General features: G+C 30.5%; 1 long non-coding RNA gene across 1 annotated transcript; it reads right to left on the reverse strand.

The window, feature by feature from the left end:
- Positions 1-362: 362 nt before the first annotated feature.
- On the reverse strand, positions 363-19,256 carry LOC107444960 (uncharacterized). Its single transcript, XR_001584195.3, has 5 exons — positions 19,117-19,256; positions 18,917-19,008; positions 12,307-12,404; positions 1,990-2,121; positions 363-1,326 (listed from the first exon to the last, which is right to left on the reverse strand). It is a non-coding gene; the product is annotated as an uncharacterized LOC107444960 (long non-coding RNA).
- Between the last annotated feature and the right edge of the window lie 1,886 nt (positions 19,257-21,142).

The following is a 21,142-nucleotide window of genomic DNA, read 5'->3' on the forward strand; positions in this document are numbered from 1 at the left end:
AAACAAGCTAAACATTAACCTACAAAGGGAAATAAAAGCTATCAATTAAAATAATCTATGCAATTAATAGTTTCAAGACAAATTAGCAAAGGATTACTAAAAAAACAAGCTAACAATTAATAATTAGCAAAAACGCAAGTTAACAAGGAGTCACAAAAATAATAATTAATGTAAAAAAAAAAAAAACTAAAAATTAATAAATATAAAAAACAAGCTGACAATTAATGAAAAGCAAAAAAGAGGTAAATAAACAACTAAATTAAAAAGTATGTAAAGCAAGTCAATAACTCTTAAACTTATTATTTTTTTCTTTGTGTGCCGTCTAATGTCAAAATCGTTAAAAGTGTGCCTAGACAAAAAAGAAAAGATCGAGAATAACTTTATTATTAAATACTCATAAAGCATAATTATATACAGTTCAGAAACTTACTTACTAGTACAATACTAGTGCAATGTCACTTTGAATGACTGGAATTGGCGGTTGTTGACTTCTACCAGCACTGTAACCGGTGAATGTTGACAATCACATGTTCGCTTTGTTAAATGTCCGAAATATATATGAGTCTAAAGCGCTGCCTACTGCGCTACCGAGGCTCCGAAATATATATGAGTACAAGGTCTATTTAAGTACCACTGCCCGGTGTACTTGGTGTCCGGTATACCCTACTCGGTGTCCGGTATACCCTACACTCATGTTCTTTTAAAGTTAAAAGTATCACTATCCGTCATGCATTTAATCGGTACTCTTAACACTGATATTTTTCGTAATCTATCCTCAGAAAATATTTAACTATCGAATAAAAATAATAATATCAACGAATAAATTAATATCAAATAGGATATAACAAATATTTTGGACATTCACCAAAGCGAGTATGTGATTCTTGACATTCACCGGTGAAAATCGACATCCTCTTGATTTCAATCATTTACGATAACAGGGAAAATTTCAAAAGAATTCATAAAAAATAAAGATCTTATCCGTTTTCTTAATGCACTTGATACGTTTTGTAAAGCTAAATCAAGTCAAACCTGCGCCAGTTGATCTCATGTTATGCACCAATTTCATCCACATAGGTGGTCAATTTGTGAAGACGTGAATCAATTATTTTTGTGAAACTGGAGATTGATTATAGAAATCTCCTTAGGCAGGGGATCAAATTCGTAGAAGCGTTGAAGATTGTCCAACGATATATTTAATTCATTATTTACATGCATTTCAGAGATCAATGTGCAATGGCCATTTTACGAGGAAATCGAAAGCAATGTACATGACTTATTTATGAGTTTTTCAAGATTCTGATCCATTGCTTGCAAGCTTGAGTTCTGAAAAAATAAAAATAAAATAATGAAAAATCAGTCCAAATGAAAAGTTAAATAAAAAACAAGGAAAAGTTCATGATTAAGTTAATGGTTTTCTAATGATAATAACTTTTTATAATAGGTTTCTTTAAAAATAACTTGATTCTTCATTCCTGTAGTAGTAGTAGTAGTTCATTTGCGTCGCACTAGAGCTGCACAATGGGCTATTGGCGACGGTCTAGGAAACATCCCTGAGGATGATCCGAAGACATGCCATCACAATTTTGATCCTCTGCAGAGGGGATGGCACCCCCGCTTCGATAGCCCGACAACCTACACACGAAGTCGAACACTTTACGGTAGAACAGTTTAACGAGGACCAATACCGCACACCCTCGGTCCCTACTCAGACTGATCCAAGTGATCAGCCACCCGCACACTGACCGCAGTCAGTGATGCTTGACTTCGGTTATCTGTTGGGAACCATATCTTAACCACTGCGGGACAAATCCTCATTCCTATTTGCATAAATGTGAATAGGGTTCTAAAAAAGTGTTCAGTATCTCTGGTATTTTTGTAAAGTTTTATTTTTGGGATTTGCTATAAATTCAGTTGTCGGAATCTCGGTAAATTTATTTTTAGTGCGAATTTAATTGTCAATTTGCATAATAAGATATAACTACTTACTTCATTGTCGATGATAAGTATTACTTTTTCTCCAAAAGTACATGAGATGACGATTTTGTTATTGTTGTGAAGAATCCCTTCCTTTAGCTGGTTGTATGATTTGTCCTCTTGATTTCTTATAATTTCAGAAGGCTTAAATAAAATTACAAAAAAGAGTACTAAATCCTAACAGAATTATTATAAATAGAAGTTGCAACAGTGAATCAGACAATTTGGCAACAGCCATTGTTTTTGTTTTGAAGCGACATGACGTCTAGCGCGATTTCTCCATTTTAAAATTGCTTTTATTATTATTTATGAACTCTAAGATTATTTTTGGGGGTTCGATCCCCGGCCCAGACACTGGATTTTCGGGATGCAGAAAATCCTCAGCGGCCATGTCGTATTATTATGCGGCATGTGAAAGATCCCTGGAGTGCCTTATTGGTTCTTGGCGTTTCCGGCAAAATTAAAATTCTTAGTGCACTTTAGCATCCAAATAAGAGTCTCGGTGCTGCCATCTAGTGTGGCAGAAACTAGACGTCCAAATTAACATGGCCAACGGTATCTCACCCATTGTGGTGGTCCTGAAAGAGTGGATACCACTTCTGGAGAACGCACAAGGTCTGCTCATATCTGCACTTGTGCAGCTCATTGGAAATAAAAAGATTGTTTTTATTTGAAATTTCATTCTTATATTTTGGAATGGGATATTTGCAAGTAACGTAGTGCACGGTATCTAGATCTAAGGCTCCTATACTATGTTTTATTTATACTATTTATTGCTTCTAATTTCCTGTACTAATTTATTGCTTCTCATGATTGTAGACAATTACGTTTAGAATATTGCTTGAAAAATTTAATTAATTTGAATATAAAAACATACTTAAAAATGTTTCAGATCAAAATATGTTTCCATTTTAATTTTTTTTTAAAAAAATCTGAAAAGAAATTTAATAAACCCATATCTAACTAAAATAATAAAATTTAGTACCAAATTTACTTTGAAATAATTTATTAAAAAAATTTATGTAATTAGAATATAACACATGCACAGTTTTTTTTTATTTAAAACTTTAAATCGGTAGAAAAATGTGCAGTGAATGTGTATAAGCACAAAAAGAAAAAAAGTTTCTGAAAAACAATGTTATTCGATGCACGCTTTTCTTTACTGATTATCCTATAGCTGAGGTTAAAGTCGTTTGTAGCGATAAGTTACCAAATCTTGTAGCTCTTCATTATTAGAGGAAAAGTTTCTGCTCCGAAATGAATTATAAGTCGGCCTGTCCAATTCAGGGGCTTTATCTCCATCTTTATTTGTTGTTGAAACGCGAGATTTGTTTACCTTACGTTTTGTTACGTTGCAAATTTCTTTTCATTCTATTTTGAGTGATACAAACCTGGCAAGTATCAAATCTGGGTAGACTATATTTGAGGGTGCCCCTTGATTCTCGCCAAATTGTGATCGCGGTTGGTAGCCAAGCTGGGTGATGTTGAAACCCAACCGTGATGTTGATTGGTTTATATTTTAGCGTTGTTTTTAAATGTTCAGCAGTATATATAATTTCAGAAGTCCGTTAGTTCTACGTTGGATACCGGCTGGTAAGGTTGCTTTTGCTTCTGGTCAATAAGATCGAAGGTATGTGGGCAGTCATAAAAAGGGACTTCATGTGGCGATGGAGGTACACAGATTCTATTCATGATAAATTTAGACAGTATCTAACTGCTATTCGAGTATTCTGTGCCTGAGAATATTCAAGCTTAATGAAGAAGTGAGTTGTTTTTTTCCTTTTCTTCCTGTGCTTGCTTACTCCATTAATTTTTGATTCGATTCAAAATGCATTTTATTGGGTTTAATGATTTTGCTTACATTGGGTTTGAGAGAATTTGATAATCGACTATGTCAACCATCATCTATCAAAAGGTACATGTCTTATTAACATGTCTTATATACTAGTGTCAAGTTAGCATGTCTTATATACTAGTGAATTGGTATTCAATATTTATAATAGTAGTTACGCCACAGGTTCATTGCAATTTTATAAAGTTTTGGTCGAGGTTTTGTTGAAATTTTTGGAATGTTTTATTGAAATATCATTATGTTTTCGCCGCCATTCCTGTTACCACGGTGTTGCGCGCAAACAGGAATGGCGCCAAGCAAAAGTCGCCAATTTCGCCAAGGGACACCCTCAAGTATATTTTTACCTCAAATCTCTTTAGTGACGCATTCTATATTTTTTCATGAAGATTTAAATTCTTTCACTATATTTCTTACTTAACAAACATAAACAAGCTAATTATGCATCGAAGTTGCCAGGTACACAAAACAAAAATATAACATGGTTACAATAAAATACTTAAACAAATTATAAATCTAAGTTAAGTAAAAGACGCAGACGAGAATGATTCAATAAATTTCAATAAACTTCAATAAATTTGATGTGCGATACGGCACTGTATTTAATTAACTCGATAATATTTATTTAACAAGCATAATTAAATGTAAAATAAGAGCGATTCCTGCTGCATTTAGCTCTTTTTTCAGGTAAGACCATTGCTTCACAGATATGGGAAAAATCTGATATTATAGAAAAGAAAAATTTTACTAATATTTCCTTAGTTACCTAGCAAGAAATTTGATTGAATTTCATAAAGCAAATTGTTCGGCAAGCGCTCCCTGAACACCGCAGTGTGTTCCCTTGTAAGTGCTACATGATAAAATCATTTCCTTAAACGGCTTATAACATGATTATAAAATAAGACTTCGATATCATTAATTTCATTGAATATATATTAAAATACAGCGAAGAGCCATTACATTATGACCACCCTCTATCTGTAATAATGGACTCGCCAAGGTTTTCATAATTTCTCGCCCAGGAACAATGTTTTCAGGGGGCACATTAGGACCCATAATCCTCATAGAACAATTCATGACGTCTGTAAGCTACTTGAACATAGTTGCAGACCAGGTTTACCCATTTATGGCAACAGTTTTTCCTGCGGGGGATGGTGTTTACCAACAGGATAATGCACCATGTCATAAGGATCGAATCGTCGAGGAACATTCCAGTGACTTTCAAGTCATGTCTTGGCCCCCAAATTCACCTGACCTTAATCCAATTGAGCATTTGTGGTCCTACTTGGAGAACCAAATTCGTGCTGCCACGCTACCCCCTCGCAATGTGGGGGAATTTCAGGACCAGTTGGTGAGCGCTTGGTACTAGATACCTCAGACTAAATAGCAGCACCTTGTGGAATCAATGCCACGGCAGGTGCTAGCTGTTTTGAGGGCTAAAGATGGTCCTACATTTTATTAGCGGGGTGGTCATAATGTAATGGCTCTTCGGTGTATTTGGGTCAAGTTAGCTCTTCTGTTGAATTTTCAAAACTAATAATTTTTTTTAATATTAAAATAATTTCTCTTAAAGATAAAGTGAAATTTGTGAAAAGTAAGGGTAAAATATAATAAAATTATAGTAACATCAAAAGCATCTTTTATTTCATGACGAGTACCAAATAAACTTTGTTTAAATTTTGACTAAATAATAAAAAAGAAGTATTGTTGCATTTACAAATTCCAAGTGTATGATAACAATCGAAACCTATTAATTTTTAAAATAATTTCCCAACGAGACAAACAACAATGAGGCATATCATCGTCTGTCATTTTAACAATATAATCCTTCCATTTCCTCAAAACCTTCTTGCGACGTAGTTACGATTACCAACTTCAAAAAGTTTCAAAAAGCTATCATGCCTAATATTTTCCGCTACATCTGGAGAAAAATGTGAGTATTATATTTCTCTATTTTATCTTTGGAGCTGAAGTACATTACTTATTGTTAAATATCACTATTCACTTTCAGTTTGAAGTTTCTCCATAATAAGTGCTATAAAACATAAATTAAGTTAATTAGGAAATAAAAAGTAAAATTAAGGATGAAAAATTTTAATTTTATAAAAAAAAATCGAAAAAATTTCATTGCAGTTAAAAACAAGACAAAAAAAATTCATGTAACGTTTGAAATTTACTTTTGTAACGTTATGATGTCCTTAAAATTTCCTTGGGCTAAGTGCAACATATGAATGACGACAGTATTTGAAATTCGTATCTTCCATAATGCTATACTAAATTATACAATATTTGTTCTAATAGAAGTAAAACTATATTTTTGTGGAAGTCACAGGGAGGAGAAGGGAAAAAAAATTCCCTCCAAAGTCAGTGAATCATTAAAAAGAGGAGAGGGATTAAAAACATCATATACTGTGATATCAAGAAGAGAAAAGTAATTGCCAAAAACATGTTCTTGTTTTTTTCCAGTAATAAATTGTTTTTCATATATTGAATCTTAGCTCCTCTAAAAATGATTTGTCAAAAATGTTTTAAACGTTTTTTATTTATTTACTGCTTACATATCGAATTTCGACTCCTCTTGTTTCTATATTTTTACATGGACAAGAATACATGGAAGATGGTGATTATGGGAATCACATACGAAAAGAATTTATTAGAAAGGTATCACAAACGTAATTTGCAAATCAAGCTGATAATTTTTATGTAATAAGTAATATTCGGAGTAAAATGATTATGGAAACACACATTTTGACAAAAGAATTTTCAAATAAGATAAACAATAAAAACCATTGCTTTATAATCATTTATAAATATCTAAAAAAAATCATTCAGCTGTGTAACTGAATAACTTACTTCAATGCCAATGCATTGCTTATCAATTCTTATGAATTAAAACAGATCTTTGTACAATCAATAAGCTGAATATCTTCTTAAAATAAAAAAATGGACTGCTAACTGTACAATCAAAGAACTGTGCAATCAAAAGCATGATTTAATAAACCATTTATTGATTATGAATGAACTTTGAAAAGCATTCTATAAAGTTTCTGTTAATGTGCTTTTGTTCTCAATAAATTGCTGACTGTCATTTTGATCATAAATTTCTAATCATTAATATAAATTCCTTTTTAGCTTGATTTTTGATTATGTGTAAGGTAAAGGTCAAACCCAAACGGTTTATCTTGCTTAAATGATGGTTGATTAATTTGTATAAAAAGAGTCTTAAATTTGTCTGACCATAATCATTGTTCATCCAGAAATTCATTATAGTGCTATTGCAGAATGTTCAAGCGATAACACTGTCTTTTACCTCTTTAAGGCCTCTAGCATATCCCTCCAACGCCTCCTGTCTCTAGCAATAGATCTTGCTTCCTCCCAGCCAGATATTCCTCATTCGAACTTAGTCTGTTTCCAGATTTCTGCTTCATATAATAGTACTGCTCTAACAATAGCTTTGTAAACAACTATATTTGTCTTTATTTCAATATTTGACTCTCTCCAAAATTTATGTAATCCCTTAAAACATGTTCTTGCTTTGATTATTCTCTGTCTAATATCTTCACTACTTCCACCTTTTTTTTATTTTTTTATCTACAATAGAACCTAAATAGCTAAATGACTCTATGTCCTCTATTTCGTGATTTTCAATTTTAATTTTGACATTTTTCTTTCGATTTATTCCCTTTACTTTAGTTTTCTTCTTGTTTATGAATAAACCTACACTATTTGAATATTTGTTGAATTTGTCTGTTTTAAGCTGAAGGTCTGTACATTTGGATGAAAAAAGTACGATATCATCAGCAAAATCAAGGTCTTCTAAAGTAGTTGTGAAATTCCACCTTATTCCTCTTTTTTCATCTTTCAAGATGTTTCGCATAATCCAATCTATCACCAGTATAAATAAAAATCCTGATAAAACACATCCCAGTCTCACGCCAGTTTTTACCAAAAAGAATTCAGTTAATTCTCCACTTATTTCTATACATGCTTTGCTGTTATCATACATATGTTTGATTACGTTAATCTGGTATATTATAAAGTGATAAAATTTCCCATAATTTCTGTCTCTTAAATAAATCAAAGGCTTTACTGAAATCAATAAAGTTTAAATATAAACTTTATTGATTTCAGTAAAGATAGTGTAATCAGTTTTTATTATCAATATTAACTCAAATTTTAAAATTTCTTTTTTTTTGTTAGTTGCTATAATAAATACCTTAATTGTTATTACTAAGTATTAATGAATCAATTAGGAGAAAAAATATCATTACACTATTCCATTTATCGAGCGAAAAATATGATAAATTAAAAGACTTTTTAGATTAGTAAAAATAACGGTAAAAAGTCAAAAAGAAGAAAGTGTTTATTTAAAGTGGAGATTTAAACTCTGAAGAAGTGTCAATTTCGTAGACATTAACGGTACTTAACTCGTCTGGAAAAACCATGCGAGATCAGATTTGTTCCATAAAAAGTACTAATACGAAATCGATTTTGAAAAAAAATTGTGTGTGTTTTTTTTTTTTAGATTTCAATTAGCCCATACAGAGACAAAAATTTTGAACATTATACATAACAAAAAGAAAGGAAAATTGAGATTAAGCTAATTTGCGAACGTAAGAAAGATTTGTCTATCTTTACTTAAAATTTTGAAGAAAATTTTTATTTTTATTTTACATCCAAACTAACAAGTTTACTTGTTTACTTTAACAATTATTTTAGCATAAAAAGGAAGAAATCCAAAAAAACAGTGGACAATGACAACTTTTCTCAACTCACCCGGCCAACGCAGAACATCAGCGGATGAAGAGTTCTGAACAATCAAGTGGATAAAGCGATCCAGACGGATCTAGAATCAACATCACCATCTGCAATCACCATCTGCAACACTTTAGAGCTCACCCCGCATAAAACAGAATTGAGCCAGGGAAGAGTTTATACCAATCAAATGACTACTATAGAGGATGAATTAGAAATGGAACTTGAAAGAAATGCTCCCAATATCTGCAGTGTTTCGCAGCTCGCCCCATTACAAACAGCATTAAATGAGGGAAGAGTTAATGAAGAGAATAAAAAGAACCAGATTGAGACAGACAAAATTAAACTTGACAACTGTAATCCTTCTCAGATCAACATTGATGAATCCAAGGGAAAGGAGATTGTTGAAAATGCGCTTAACATCAGCGATTTTTCACAGCTCTCCCAAATTCGAATAGATCTGACTGAGGAAAAGGTTTACTTTGTAAATCACAAGAATTCAGAAAACAACACCAACTCTGACATAACCAAAGAAATTGGACGTGAGGAAAACAAACCTAACATCTACTTTCTTTCACTGCTCGCCCTGATCCGGAAGGAAGTGAGTCAGGGAAGAGTTAAGCATACTAATGAAATGGACACAGAGAATAACACCAACTCTGATGAGCCCACAGAATTTGAAAGTGAAGAAAATGCGACAAACAACTGCAATATTCCTCAATTGTCCTCTGAACAAATGGATGGAAAAGCTAGTGTTAACCAACTGAACATTGGCAATAAGATCAACTCTGGCGAAATGAAACATGAAAATTCATCTGACATCAGCAATGTTTCACAGCTCACCCCGTTAGAACTACACCTTAGCGAGGGAAGAGCTTCTAATAACCAAGAGAACTCTCGTGTTGAGATATTGAAGGACTTTGATGACAACGAACCATTAAGAGTGAAGGATGACGAACCAAGTGTGGAAAAATCCAAACCACCTAAGAAGAACTTTTTCAAGAGGAAATGGCGACTCATAAAAAAAGGACTTAGACCAAAAAAATCAAAGGATACAAAACATCCGTCGCAAAAACGCGGAAATTAAGTTTTTTTTAAGTGTTTTTCTTTTCTTCCAATTCTGCAATTTATCAGTTTACTTTTCGTTTAAATGTACTATGCTAAATTTCCATGCAGATATCCATATGTTTTTGCGCAGGAGCAATATAAGAACAAAATTAATATAGAACAAAACTAACTAAATGTTGCATTTAAAGACAATAACTTCAATAGATGTCGGATGCTTAAAACATGGATGGTAGAGGTTTAAAAATTCAAGAAGAATAAGAAAATCAAAAAACTATTCTGGAAATTTCTTTCAAAGCAAATACAACCCATGTGCTAAATTTTAAACAGCAACTGAAACTTATCTCATGCATATGTTTCTACGGAAACATAGGAAAAAAATGATTTGAAGCAACAATGTACAGGAATTGTACTTATTACTACGTTTTCTCAAAATTTTAAAAATAGATTTTGTAAAGGTTGTAGGTAGTATTATACCGTTGATGGTAGCTGTATACCCAACCTTTAAAGGAAATCAGCTAATAGTATAAGAGTAGAACAGCTATAGGTATTTTTTTACCTATACCGAAAAGGAGAGAAACTAATGTACCATGCGCTTCTAACAATTCTATAAAAACAGTGAAGATGAAAAAGAATAGAAAAAGAGATGTATCAAGAGAAAAATTGTGGTCACCAAGCAGCTCCAATAAAGATATAAAATATTCAGAAAAATTTTAATGAAATATTCAGAAAGAAATTGAAAAGCATATTTCACGTGCTTCTACAAAGTAAAAAAAAAAGTCATGTTCTGACAATTGCTCTGTGCTCTATAAAAAGAATAGACTAAAAAATTGACCAAAAAAATATATAAAAATTAAAAATTGTCGGCGTGATGTCGCCCCTTGTCTCCAACAAAAAAAGCAAATAAGTATGAAAACAAAAATAAAAAGTTAAATAATGGAAAAATGTTTTGCAATATGACTATGCATTGTAGAAATAAATTTTTTTTTAACTATTTGGCCAATAAATATATAAAAATTCCTTTGTATTGTGACTCATTTTGTTTTACTATTCTTTTATCCGTGAAGTGTACAGGATAAAATTTGCAATATCCAACCATAACAGTTAATACTTAATAATATAAAAACTTCATTAGCTTCAGAAAATATGAATTAAAATAAAAATTTTACGAGCGCTCGGAAATAGACGTTCAATTCCAAATTTTACAAAAGCGACAGGTGTACAAAATGTAGTAACTAGGACAATCGGTATAATTTTGAAAAACAATAAAAAAAAACTGATACCAAGATTTGAAAAAGAATCGCTGTTTATAAATCTTTATTTTTCTAATATTTTGTAGAGATGGTGTGAAAATACCACATTGAAGTGCTATCCCTGTTTCAGAATTTTTTGACAAAACTCTCTAGCACTAATATCTTTCTGCGAGATACTTTTAATAATAACAAATAACAAAAAAAAAAAACTATTGAAATTTTTTTAATTGAACATGTAATAATTTTTTATTCTAATATTATGAGTGATATTCTCGAATTTCGTAAATAATCATAACAATGAATATTAACTAAAAATCATGAAATCCGTTGCCGAAAAAACGATCGACGACGAAATCACGCGAATCGGACTCCTCAAGGGTTACTCAAATGTGTGTTTCGTTTCTAGATAAGGTTGTTGTAATATCGCATTAAATATCGTATATCGTAATATCGTATTAAATATCGTATATCGTAATATCGTATTAAATATCGTTTATCGTAATATCGTATTAAATATCGTATATCGTAATATAGTATTAAATATCGTATATCGTAATATCGTATATTGTAATATCGTATATCGTAATATCGTTTTTCGTAATATCGTATATCGTAATATTGTATATCGTAATATCGTATATCGTAATATCGTATATCGTAATATCGTATATCGTAATATCGTTTTTCGTAATATCGTATATCGTAATATTGTATATCGTAATATCGTATATCGTAATATCGTATATCGTAATATCGTATATCGTAATATCGTATATCGTAATATCGTATATCGTAATATCGTAATATCGTATATCGTATATCGTAATATCGTAATATCGTAATATCGTAATATCGTATATCGTAATATCGTATATCGTATATCGTAATATCGTATATCGTAATATCGTATTAAAAATTACGGATTTAAAAACTATGGAGAAAAAAAATTGCAGTAACTGCCAAAAATTCGACAAAATTGTTGCCCTAAAAACTAAATACTCAAATGATTTGAATTTTAATATTATTTGAAATGTACCGGGATACTTAAAGATCGCGTAGAAATCAATTTCAATAACTGCCGAAAATTCAACAGAAACATTACATCGATTTACGACATTATCGGCGTAAATTGAACTCGTGAAAAGAGTGATTATCTAAATGCATGATTCAAATATTACGCGCAAATTTCTGTAAAACTGAGAACTAAATTTTTTTTACTTTTTTAAAAGAGAAATCTTTCTGTTAGAACTCTGTAACGTTTTGCGACAAAGTCACCGTTTCGCTGCTATTCTGCCACATTCAAGTGCAATATTGTTTCCCTTCTCCAATATTTAAACAATCTCAATGTTTGATTGAAAGATCGACTTTTGAAAAAAGAAAATCCTCTAAAAAATGAAGAAAACATACCTTACTAAAGCAATATGGGAAAATTGCTACACTTAAGAGTGCAATTTCCATCATTTGCAGGATGGTAGATTTTTGAAGATGCATTCTTCCTGAAAAACCTAAAAATACATATATTTTTTTAAAAATCGCATATGAGATAGACACATTAAAATAAGACAAAGATATTTAGGTCATGTAAATGCCATGAAATACATGATTGATTATTTTAAATATTTTCAAAAATACTTAGCGTTTATTTAAATAAAATTAATAAAAGCGAATCTTCGAAAATTTACAAAAACATTCTACCGAAATGAAACAATATACATGAAACACAAAATAGAATTTTCTCTTAGGATTTACTCCAAATCTCTTGCGCAAAAAGGAATAAAAATAAAGGCTTTAACATTTTTGTGCAGTAAAGAACTAACCATTCTTCAAAATGAGCAGAAGGCTTAAATATTTCCTAGGAATTATTAAACATCTTAAAAAATCGCTACTATGGCAATATTACCTTCCATTTTAATTAAAAATCATTAAAATCAATGTAAGAATCTAATTTTTCAGTAATTAAAAAAAATGAATTGAAACTCTATATTTTCTTTGATATTTCGCATCCCGCGTTGAACATCCGACCTGTTTATTACGTTTGCGACTATTAATGTTCAATTTCGAAGCCTTGTAATTTTGAACCCAATCCATAAGATAAGGGAATTCGTGAAACAAGCATTGGGATAAATTACTCTTCGTGAAGGACTTCTTAATACAACTTACCCGCATTTGAGTTACATGGTGAGGAAAACAATGAAAGCAACGTGCTCTGGGACTAGAGGACTGACTTCCCAATGAGGTGTCCCAGGTTCAAATCCCTAGCTTTGGCTGATCAAATTCTACTTTCCGTTCGCACTGATTACAGTGCTGCCATAAAATATCCTCTGTGGTAGATGGATAATGGGTTAATAGCTCGGTTGGTAGGGCATTTGAGTTCGATTCCAGCCGACTGAAGAATCCCCGTGAATTAAATGTTAATAGGTGCACGCTAAATCTGTCGGGATCACAAAGTTCTCCAAGTTCCAATAACAAATAGATACCTCTGGGGGTACTGATCCAGGAGCTCTCTTGTTTTCAGGATTGAGTTGTAAATTACAAGCCTATGGAGTTGAAAATTGGTAGTCGTAAATTCAAAATTTAGGTCGGCTACGACGGTTATAAAATAAAATAAAATCGCCGTGAAGTCGGGCTAACTGTGGGAGGTTTTCCTTTTCATGTAAAGCAAATGCAGGTTAATTCCAATCAAAAAGTCCTCCATGAAGGCTAACTTGTCCCAAAGCGTGATCAAGGAGTTGCCTTGTCGTTTGAGCTTTCAGAATTACTAGGCTGTGGAGTTAAGTATTGATAGCCGAAAACTTAGAATTGGGTTGGCCAAAAAATAAATATAATAAAATAAACATAGAAACCAAGTATAAGAAAGAGAGTGATTAAACCAACTTTTAGAGGAAAATTGGCTTCAGACAACAATGAAGAATAGAATTTAGACAACAGAGAAAATAGAATTCTCTTTCACTAAACTTTAAATTAAAAAAAAAGATATGAAATTAGATGTCAACTTAAAAAAATATTTCGTCCTCTTACACTTTAGCTTTGAAAAATCACTTTGTTTTGATTTCAGATCAATTTACAGATATTTATTTAATTAATAGCAGTCGAAAAACTATCATGCTTCTGCAAATGTAAAATGTATAATTATTGTTATTATTAATTATTTGTTATTTTCCTGTGACTGTGACTGTGAGTTTTTAATTTTCTGATGATTTTTATTGATTTTCTTTTCGTAATTTGTTTATTCTTTTGAATGTATCTTGTTTTTCCTGGACCTCTATACAAAACCATCGGGGTACTGAGGGAGATATTTTAAGCTTTTGCTTCTCCCTCAAATAGAAATGGTTTTGTTTTTAATGGCTACCGGGGCCGGTACCCCCTGAAGACGTCGGCTTCGGTGGTCATATTTTTATTTTATTTCATTTGTTTTGTATTAAGTTAAAAAACTAATACGTACTTTCTCTGTATAAACATGCAGTTCTTTCAAAAGATTTGGATTTTTGACCCTCAAACTATAGGCGTCAGCATATATGGCAGTACTTTTATTTTCGTTGCTTGTACCGCCGGTACAAGTAAAAAGTACGTACTTTTACTTGTACTTCGTTACTTTTTAAATTTAGTTCTTTTACTTGTACTTTCGCTACTTTTTTAGGGAAAAAGTACAAGTATTTGTAACGGAAATGTCGAATGAAATCGATTTTTCTTTCTAAAACTCAGATAGCTTTCTAAAAAAAAATTAAATTAAAAAAAAATGCTTATGTTTTTTTAATTTGTAAAATTAATGTGCAATATATATGCATTCACAGCTAACTTCGTGTTTAAATATCTTGACCTTTTAAAATTGTCATTCCTGAAAGGGAAAGGATGGCTCTTTTGAACTGCGAAATGTTTCGCGATATGAAATGGCAGGACGATTTATTAATTGCTGCAGGTCTGGTACCTTGCATCAAATTTAATTGGTTGAAAGAATGAGCTAGGGAGGAAGCTCCAAGCTGAACACCCTGCTACAACTAACAACTTAACAGAAAAAACCCAGGGATTTTAAATTTTCTAAAGCTGAAAACATCATGCCAATCACAGAGACAGAAGAATTTATGGCATACATGAGCTCAAATGTCGAAACGGAAAGCATATAAATTTTGAACCGATATCCAATCGTAAAAAAATTTTATGTGAAACATAATACTGCAGTACCTTCTAGTGCTCCCGTGGAGCGCTTATTCAGCGTGGCTAAGCACGTTCTGAGAAAATCTCCCAACAGACTCAGTGACACGACTTTCGAAATGCAATTATTTTGCAAAATGAATAAAATATTAATTAGAAAGTTATTCTCATTTATTTTCGAGTTTTATGCATTTATTTAATACATTTCAAGTAAAAAATGTTGGATTTTGTTATTAAGTTTTTCAATTTTCTTTTTGAACTCACTAATAATACATTTTTGTCTTAATACATTTTTTACTAAATACATTTTTATCTAGTACATTTTTTACTAAAATTATGTTTATGCCCGACCTTGTCAAACGACGCCCAGTCAAATTTCTAAGAACTTCAGAACTATTTGTGTTATTGAAAACTATTATAATTACTATTTTAACTCTTGAAAACTCGAAGGTATTAATTTAGCCGCTGATACTAAAATTCGTTTACAAATTTTAATTATTCCGTCAAGCAGAAATGTTCGGAAAATGATTTTCTCGCATGACTTCAGCAATAGCCATTGTTACAAATAAAACTGTAGACTGTTCTGTTTCAACTTATACTGCACATTCAATTATTTTTTACTAGCTGAAAGATCACAAAGCGATCTGAAACCCCGTGTTTGCTTTGTTTATGTTTGTGCTTTTAAAACGCTTTTCTATAGAGTAAAACAATTTTAAATCAATGGTAATTTAAATAAATAAAAATAATAAACTAAAAATTAAAATCAATGGATAAAATTTCCTTTTCGTGCAAATCCATAAAAAGTTTGATATTAAAATTATATTTGATTTTAAAATTTTATTATACAATTATATTATAAAATTATATTATAATATTCTTCCGAATTTAAAAATAAATTAATGTCCATAACTTTCAAAATTAAAAATAATTAAATAAATAACAAAAATTTTGCAAAACATTAAAGAACATAATATTATTCAATAAAATTTTAGGTTACTTTAAATTTTCGATTTCCTAGAAATGTACTTTTAAATTGTTACTTTTTTTGTTTAGTACTTGTACTTTTACTTTTTACTCGTTACTTTTTAAAATAAGAACTGTTTACTTTTTACTCGTTACTTTTTTTTAAAAATACTTGTACTTTTACTTTTTACTCGTTACTTTTTAAAATAAGAACTGTTTACTTTTTACTCGTTACTTTTTTTTAAAAATACTTGTACTTTTACTTATTAATTTTTAAAAGTAACGTTGCCGCATATATGGGCGTTAGCCACAATCTCGGAAATATAGTTAGGAGAATTTGTTTTTGGTCAGGAGAGAGAACCAACGTTTGGATCCTATAACGTTAATTTTACTTTTTGCATATTTCGCCTTATATCGAGAACTTTTTAAGCGAATTGAAATTTTTTTGTACACAATTATAAAATTCGTTCATCCAAAGATAACTCCATGCAAAATATAACTTTTAGTAAATATTTATTAAATTTTATTATTTTATTTAATATTAATCGAAAAATTTTGATTTGTGAAATATTAAATTTTTTACTTCATTTTAAAGAATGTAATTATAAATGGCAAAATAAAAAATATGAGTGAAATCGGTCAAATAGTTTTTTAGAAATTGAACTTTAAAGTCTTATTTCAAAATTTCGATCTCTCAGGAAATTTTCGTCCGATTTCTCTCAAACTTTGTTACTTAATTAATTAGTATATTTGAAATCACTCCTTTGAACCTTTGAGATTAAATCCGAGAGAATTAGGATCTGAACATTGGATCGAAAGTTATTTTAAATGTTCCGTTTTTTATTTTGAGCATTGTTCGCATATGCAAGTTCACTTAATATATGTAATCGCTAAAGCTCCAAGGCCGTTAATATGCATATTGCCTACTAAATATGCAGATAAATTAGGACAATCCCTTAAAATGAGGAATCAAGGACTTTCCGCAATTTTCCTACTTCATTGACAGTTTTCGTATCGTCAAAGTTTGAAAGTTTATTTTTCTTATTCTATCAACTGGTTCTCCTATTGTATTGAGTAGACTTCTAAGATATAAAAAAGCAAGTAACTGAAATTGTTCTAATTGTAATAATTAGAGCCCGGATTTTGATGACCTAAAAAATCTCAATTAATGTCCTTAAAAAGTGCAAAAATTGCCCTTACAAACTGCAAAAAATGCCCTTAAAATACGAAAATTGCGCTAAAAATGCCTTATGACATGACTTAAATAGAAGTAAAAATATTGAACTAAAACAATGTTTTACTCTTTAAAATTATTATGAGTCGTTTCAAAAATATAAAGCAATGCAATACTTGTTCTACGTTCATTAAAGTTTGAAAAATATGTTTTATATCCTAAAATAAAAAAAAAAAGGAAAATATATTGACTCCAAAACATTTTCATTTTGTATAGAAACTTAAATGAATATAACAACTTCCATCTCATAATATTACTAAATATCAGAATTACAGTGGATTATTAATTTTTTTTAAATATTTTGAAATGTAAACGAGCGTCTCGTGTCTGAAAGCAAATTTTTATACCAGAAGAAGCTTCTTTCAATGTCTACTGATGTTATTGGTGCGTACTTGAAAAGGACGGTCACACTTACTGACAATTCTTCCTCAATTTGAAAAGATGTTGCTTCACCTTTTAATATCCCAGAGATTTTCTTCATTGTTTGAAAGCCAGTGTAATAATAAAAAATTATAAAAAATAATAAAAATTAGAAAAAAAATTAACAAAAAATTTAAAAATGCTTTAAAATGCAAAATACGCCCCAAAATTTAAAGAAAATGCCCTATAAATCTCAAAAAACGCTCTAAAGGACAAAAAGTGTCCAAAAATGCAAAAAATGCAAAAAAATGTAAATGTCATCAAAATCCTGGCCTTAGTAATAATACTTTAAAAAATTTGAATTTTTGAAAGTTTTAGTTTTAAAGTGATTGATGATTCAAATAATTTGACAACTTAAAAGCAAAAAGTAAATAAATGACTTTATGTTAATTTAAGCGAATATATAAACACTGCTGTTGTATCAGCCAATAAATTTTTTTCACTTAAAGGAGTGCCTAGTAGGTAATGTACCGTGCGTAAAATAAAAAACGCATCATCTTGAATAACTTTTGATCTAATGATCAGATCTTCACGTACTAGGACTCAATCTTAATAGCTCGAGGGCATGATCTCAAATACGATAATTAATTAGTGCAGGTGAAATTTTAAGTTACGAAATCAGGCACAAAAATGCACTTTCTCTGAATAAACATACCTTTTTTACATGTATTCGGATTTTTGACCCCAAAAATATAAGGAATCTGCGAAATAGGGTCTCCATAGTTTGTACAGGAGAGCGATTCAAAGATTGGACCTCTTAGTGTTAATTTTACTTTATGCAAATTTCGCCATAACTCAAAAACTTTTTAAGTTAATTGAAACATTTGTGTACGCAATTATAAAATTTGTTTATCCAAAGGTAATTTCATACAGAAAAAATATTAAAAAAATATTAATTACATTTTGTTATTTTATTTAATAATAGTCAAATAAATTTTGAATTGTAAGGTATGCAAATTTTTGAATTTTTTTAGAGAACACAAATTTAAATGGCCAAATACAAAATTTGAACGAAATCGATCAAATAGTTCTTGAGAAATCGAATTTTAAAAATGCGATCTATAGATCAAAAGTTATACGGGTACGTGTCCACGTCTGGAGGGGAAAAAAAAGGGGGCCGTTTTTATTTTGGACACTCTACGGCTTATTTAAGTATTTTGCAGATCCGCAGAATAACTTAATTTTACACTTTAGCGGAAATCTATATAAGATAAATTAAATAAAAAGAAATTCTAAATGATCATAACTTACTTAAACACACAACTTAGCTCTAGTTTCAGATAAATTACTTTTGAGTAAAGCGCTATGGAAAGAAGGGATTATCCTATTGTCATGGCAACTATCTGTGATAAGTGAAAAATAAGAAAACCTTTTAGTCAAGAATAAAATTTTCAACTTTTTATATAATTTTCAAATTAAATAAAAAAAATAGCTAAATTGATGCAACTTACCTAAACACTTAGCATAGAGACAGTTTTAACTTCGTCACTTTTAAGAAAAGCACCATCCAAAGAAGAATTGTTCAGCTATATGTATCGAGTAAAATTTCCAAGGGTGTTGTTTGTTTTACAGTAATTGAACAAGTTGTTACTCCAAAAAGGAGGAAATGATAATGACAGTTTTTTGAGTCATTATAGGGATTGAAATATCGACTATGTCAAATAAAATACAAAGCAATTAGAAGTTATTGGCTAAAAAGCATAAATCATGACCGTTTTGACTCCACTGATGTTTGGAGAGATTTTTTGTAAAGATATTTTAGCTTTATTTTATGTTTCTGTTTACACTAGAGATTTTCTATTCTTGTATAAAATCTTTTGTCGGTGTCAGTTTTATCTATTTTCTATTTTTGTTAATTCGATATTTTGAGGTTAAGGATTTTTTTTTCAAAAAGCTCAATTTTAAAACGTAAGACTTTAATGTTTTAACAAAAAGAATTATATTTTAAAAGTTTGTGTGATGTTATATTAATGGTATATTTTTTCAGCAAATTATGAATGAAATTTCGGCCTCGGTTTGTGTAACTTGCCCTTCTAAAAATAATTTTTTAATGACGCAGTTTTTAGATTCTATCATTTATACTTTTATGTAATGTGATAGACTCTTTATGCAAAATGTAAGAATAAGTCAAGCACAATACGCATTGTAAGTGAAAATGAGAATTCTTTCCTCATAGGACGCAGAATAGTAATTTTCTGATAAGAGAAAATATTTCGATCTTAAGAAAATCTATAGTAACCTCCTCCCTAAAAAAGGAGGTCACATAGCAATACAGATGGAAAGTATTTTATTTTATAACCGTTGTTGAACAGCCGACCCAATTCTTGGGCTTACGACTACTAATGTTCAACAATGTAGCCTTGTAATTTTGCAATCGTTCCAGAAGGCACGGGAGCCGCTGGATCAAATATTGGGAGAAATTTGCCTTGGAGGACTTTTTGTTTCAACCAATCCGCATTTGCGTTACACGGGGAGGAAGACCACGAGAGCCTCCCACGGTTAGCCTGACGGCAAGGGGACTCTAACCCATGATCCGTCTACCACTGAGGATATTTCCCGTCAGCTCTGTGGTCGGTGCAACAGGATGCGAAATTCGTATCGACCAGCCATTACTTGTATTCGAACCTGGTTCACCTCATTAGAAGGCGAACGCTCTATCCCCTGAGCCATCGTGGCTCAGATGGAAAGTACTAACAGCAGTTGCAAATGAAAAAAAAAAGTAGAGTGATTTTGCTTAGCGTTTTTCTTACAATAGAAATTTAAAAAAAAAAGCTCAACTATAACCTTATTTTTTATCTCTTAACGATCCTGAGTTTTCTCTCTTACAAAAAAATAATACTTATAATATCAATAATATATAAATATCAATGTATAATATCAATAATATCAATATATAATATCAATAATGCCAATATATAATATAAGTAATATCAATATATAGTATCAATAATATCAATATATAATATCAATAGTATCAATATATAATATCAATATTATAATATCAATATATAATATAAGTAATATCAATATATAAAATCAATAATAATATTAATATATAATATCAATAATATCAATATATAATATCAATAATATCAATATATAATATCAATAATATCAATATCAATAACAGTAATACTCTGACATTGATTAACATACAGGATGTTTTCATGCGATGTAATTATAGATTAGAAAGAGACATGGATTATCTAATTTTTGTGAGAAATTTATAGCTTTCCATTAATAGAATTGCCAAATACATAACACTCCACCCTATGACAGGGAAATTCATGCATAAATATCGAGTTGATTGAAAAAAGATGAGTAAAAACGTGGAGCTGATTACAATCAGTTCAGGAATCGTTTATTCCTTTTAGTATTGCGGGTACGTAATTAGTTGTTCAATGTCATGAATCCAGTAACGTAATTTTTCTTTCTTACGAAAGTATAGGGAAATACACGTGTTCAGAAGAATTTAAT

Source organism: Parasteatoda tepidariorum, chromosome 4, assembly GCF_982258835.1.
Source record: "Parasteatoda tepidariorum strain Cologne lab strain chromosome 4, Ptep-v5.0, whole genome shotgun sequence".
NCBI classification, from domain to species: domain Eukaryota; kingdom Metazoa; phylum Arthropoda; class Arachnida; order Araneae; family Theridiidae; genus Parasteatoda; species Parasteatoda tepidariorum.